The sequence below is a fragment of the Schistocerca piceifrons genome, unplaced genomic scaffold (assembly GCF_021461385.2).
Source record: "Schistocerca piceifrons isolate TAMUIC-IGC-003096 unplaced genomic scaffold, iqSchPice1.1 HiC_scaffold_229, whole genome shotgun sequence".
In the NCBI taxonomy this organism is placed as follows: domain Eukaryota; kingdom Metazoa; phylum Arthropoda; class Insecta; order Orthoptera; family Acrididae; genus Schistocerca; species Schistocerca piceifrons.
In genome coordinates, this window is record NW_025728217.1 from 15,001 (window position 1) to 20,000 (window position 5,000).

General features: G+C 53.7%; 1 non-coding gene across 1 annotated transcript in view; it reads left to right on the plus strand.

Moving 5' to 3' along the window:
• Positions 1 to 3,885: 3,885 nt before the first annotated feature.
• The window catches only part of LOC124742275, a 1,909-nt gene continuing 794 nt past the window's right edge, over positions 3,886 to 5,000 (plus strand). The window contains exon 1 of the ribosomal RNA XR_007010249.1: positions 3,886 to 5,000. This exon is cut by the window's right edge and continues 794 nt beyond it. This is a non-coding gene — a ribosomal RNA (small subunit ribosomal RNA).

Here is a 5,000-nt window from a genome sequence, read left to right on the forward strand (position 1 = left end):
TGCAATACCGCCATCTATGCGCATCTGACAACACTACGTCCGCACCACAAAACATACCGCCATCTGTAGGTCTCCCGCAACATGACCTCCTCCAACGACGATACCGCCATCTATGCGACGCCAAGCCGATTAAGACAGCGATGGCGCCACAGTGCCCGCCTTTCGACGCCACCCACAAAGCCTGCAGCCTCTGTCGACCATAGCACCCAATCTCCAGTGGCTCTGCCGCACGAAGCCGTGGACCGGCAATGACTCCACCCGCACCCGTTCGTGCACCACCCCAACCGCCAAACTCGCACCTCCAGCGGATGAACGGCGGAAGTTTCCCGCACTCGTAAAGTGCAATCCACCCCTATAACTTGCGTTTCATGAAGAGTTATTTCCAATATGCGACATTCCCGCTGTCCCTATACATGAGCCGCGACCTGTACCACTTACGAGCGAGAGACGCGATCGCGTTGCTCACTGTACGGCGTCCGATACCGAGCCATCAGCATGTCGGTCCCCATGCGCGTTGCACTCGCACTCGCAGTCGCAAAAACGTGGGGCAAATATATTACGCGGAAGAGCTATAACAGACCGAGCCCCACTGCATGGGGAGAGTCTTTGTCACTAATGTACACAGATGGAACATTTTGGACTGGAACCAGATTACCCGTACACACGGCGCTGATTAGTAATCAATGCAGAGCCATCAAACTACAGCAAATATACACAACTGTCCGTATACATGCTGAAAGAGTCTGCCCACAATGGGAACCACACGTCAGCCAGACACTCTGATCACGCACCACTCTCTGCTTCTAACGGGCGCACATACAATATGTAAGCACCAGCATGGAACAACATCCAGTGCATCTTCTCCGCCACATTACACAATCCACACTATCACAACCAGACCAGGAGGTCCATGCGGAAAATACAATATCCCAGCCTTTCGACATCCACCATTGCGCAGACCAGGCACCAACACCCACACATGTCCTATACAACGGTGCACCCAACATCACAATAGTACCTCCTGTCACAGCGCACAAACAATGACATGAGTCAAAGACACAGGTCTCACACAAGCATAGAATTGGAGCGCCGCCTCTAATAAGCCAAAGGTGCATCCTGACGTGACAAATCTGATCATGTCACAAGCATTCACTTACTATAATCACTATCAAGGAACCTGCCGCCCCCGCCCCCCCCCCCTACACCTTTCCTTACAACAACGTGTAACCTAACCTAACCTAACCTATGTTGTACCTTAACCTAACCTATGTTGTACCTTAACCTAACCTATGTTGTACCTTAACCTAACCTATGTTGTACCTTAACCTAACCTATGTTGTACCTTAACCTAACCTATGTTGTACCTTAACCTAACCTATGTTGTACCTTAACCTAACCTATGTTGTACCTTAACCTAACCTATGTTGTACCTTAACCTAACCTATGTTGTACCTTAACCTAACCTATGTTGTACCTTAACCTAACCCATGTTGTACCTTAACCTAACCCATGTTGTACCTTAACCTAACCCATGTTGTACCTTAACCTAACCCATGTTGTACCTTAACCTAACCCATGTTGTACCTTAACCTAACCCATGTTGTACCTTAACCTAACCCATGTTGTACCTTAACCTAACCCATGTTGTACCTTAACCTAACCCATGTTGTACCTTAACCTAACCCATGTTGTGCCTTAACCTAACCCATGTTGTGCCTTAACCTAACCCATGTTGTGCCTTAACCTAACCCATGTTGTGCCTTAACCTAACCCATGTTGTGCCCTAACCTAACCCATGTTGTGCCCTAACCTAACCCATGTTGTGCCCTAACCTAACCCATGTTGTGCCCTAACCTAACCCATGTTGTCCCCTAACCTAACCCATGTTGTCCCCTAACCTAACCCATGTTGTCCCCTAACCTAACCCATGTTGTGCCCTAACGTAACCCATGTTGTGCCTTAACGTAACCCATGTTGTGCCTTAACGTAACCCATGTTGTGCCTTAACGTAACCCACGTTGTCCGCTAACGTAACCCACGTTGTCCGCTAACGTAACCCACGTTGTCGCCTAAACCTGCTCTGTAATTGTTATACGACTCGTTCAATTAGTGTAGTGTTGCCCACCCGCAACCCTCGCAATATAGTTCGCTACTCGCACTGCCCGCTCCCCTGTGTATCGCTTCATGTTAAACACCTTGCAAGTCTTGCTGACTTTCCACATGCTCCTGCTGTACACTGTAATGTGGATGGCAGCAGGACGTACATGCCGCCCCCCCCCCCCCCCCACCCCTCCCCACGTCCCCACGTCCCCACCTTGCCCCCTGCCTTCGCAAGCTGGTTGGTGACAAGTTTGCATGTTCAATGCCCTTCGCATGCGACGTACGCAGGCTACGTTGTGGTGCGGCCTGTGTCAACTGTCCGCTGATGTCGTACGCGTGAACCACAATCTGTACTGCACATTCGTCCTTATGTACTGAATGATACATCGTGGCACATGTGTGACCGTACAACGACTGCGCCCAAAAACGGCGGACCATACAGTGCAAATATTGTGCACGCAGCTACGTGTCGTCTCCCTATGAGAGCTGGATTGCAGTGTGGTACGCCATAGAGACGTGTGGGAGGAACGGACGCCGTGGATGGCGATCAGCATGAGCTGTGTGTTGATGTATTCGGACCTAGTCGTCTCTCCTCAAACACCGTGATAGCATGGTGCACCGCGTTCCATATCTGCGACATGCTACAGAGGCCGGTTGACAGTCGTTCGAGCAATGGACATCGCATACGTACGGGGGCCACCTTCCACGTATTGTCTAGGCGTGCACATTTTGTTGCGTGTATGTGGGCAGACGTAGTGTGGCGTGACACCTGACACAGGCATGCAATAATCGTTGAAGTTGCTAATGGCGATGGACGCCTACGTTTTCTGGTGAAGTTACGCAAATGAAGAAATGGTAACCCGTTGTGGTGCGGTTGTTCTCGCTAGGGGTGAATCGGTGATGGCGACGATAGGTTGAGGTACTAACCGGTTGTTCCAGCGATACCCACCATGCCGATGAAACTGAACGGCATCTGGGTGTGAAGCGATACGCGGTGGTGGCTGGGTGGGACCGTCCCCGGCCGGTGAGGGGGCGCCTCCCGGCGTGCTGGCCGCGCGGTGCGTGGGCGCACGCGCTACAGCCGGCTGGTGGGGGCGGCCAGTGGCAGGCGCGCCGGCCGACGGACGCGGCAGGCGTCGCAGCTGCGCGCCGGCGCACCCTGCGCGCGGCGCCGTGCGGCCAAAGTAGGTCCTCGCGGGCCCGGTGCGAAGCGCGGTGGACATCTTCAGTGTGCTGGTCCGATTGAGGACTGTGTGCGTTGAGGATGCGCCGCCGCCCGGCGCTCGGCGCCGCGACGCCGTCTGCTGCTCGGTCGCCCCAGCGGTTCTCGCTGGTGGTTTGTATCGCAGCTGTGCGGATGTGTTGGCGCGTGCGCTGTGCTGGGAGAGTTCGCTTCGGCACCCAAGTGGGGCTTTTGTCCTTCTGTGGCGCTGGCGTTGGAGCTGCCGGTCACCGTAGGTGGCGCGTGTTGTCTCCCGCCGGCAATGCCACGACAGCACGCTCCCGGGCCTCTGTCGGCAGCGGCAAGCTCAGTTGGGAGCACGGGTGGTCGCACCGAAAGCGTCTACTCGCCTAACTCCGGGCGATTGCGCCTCTCTCGAACCCGACCAAGTACTTGGGACGGCGCTGCGCGCCGCCGGGACCTGAGAGGGTTTCGAGGTGTATTGTGCAGGGGAGCTCAGCCTCCTCCTGTTTGCAGAATGATTGAGCGGACGCTTGCGTGTTCGCGCGGGCCCCCGGGACACACTCCCGGGCGGCCGGCTGCTCAGCTCTAGTTGGCGCAGCTCCCTGGTTGATCCTGCCAGTAGTCATATGCTTGTCTCAAAGATTAAGCCATGCATGTCTCAGTACAAGCCGCATTAAGGTGAAACCGCGAATGGCTCATTAAATCAGTTATGGTTCCTTAGATCGTACCCACGTTACTTGGATAACTGTGGTAATTCTAGAGCTAATACATGCAAACAGAGTCCCGACCAGAGATGGAAGGGACGCTTTTATTAGATCAAAACCAATCGGTCGGCTCGTCCGGTCCGTTTGCCTTGGTGACTCTGAATAACTTTGGGCTGATCGCACGGTCCTCGTACCGGCGACGCATCTTTCAAATGTCTGCCTTATCAACTGTCGATGGTAGGTTCTGCGCCTACCATGGTTGTAACGGGTAACGGGGAATCAGGGTTCGATTCCGGAGAGGGAGCCTGAGAAACGGCTACCACATCCAAGGAAGGCAGCAGGCGCGCAAATTACCCACTCCCGGCACGGGGAGGTAGTGACGAAAAATAACGATACGGGACTCATCCGAGGCCCCGTAATCGGAATGAGTACACTTTAAATCCTTTAACGAGTATCTATTGGAGGGCAAGTCTGGTGCCAGCAGCCGCGGTAATTCCAGCTCCAATAGCGTATATTAAAGTTGTTGCGGTTAAAAAGCTCGTAGTTGGATTTGTGTCCCACGCTGTTGGTTCACCGCCCGTCGGTGTTTAACTGGCATGTATCGTGGGACGTCCTGCCGGTGGGGCGAGCCGAAGGCGTGCGACCGCCTCGTGCGTGCTCGTGCGTCCCGAGGCGGACCCCGTTGAAATCCTACCAGGGTGCTCTTTATTGAGTGTCTCGGTGGGCCGGCACGTTTACTTTGAACAAATTAGAGTGCTTAAAGCAGGCAAGCCCGCCTGAATACTGTGTGCATGGAATAATGGAATAGGACCTCGGTTCTATTTTGTTGGTTTTCGGAACCCGAGGTAATGATTAATAGGGACAGGCGGGGGCATTCGTATTGCGACGTTAGAGGTGAAATTCTTGGATCGTCGCAAGACGAACAGAAGCGAAAGCATTTGCCAAGTATGTTTTCATTAATCAAGAACGAAAGTTAGAGGTTCGAAGGCGATCAGATACCGCCCTAGTTC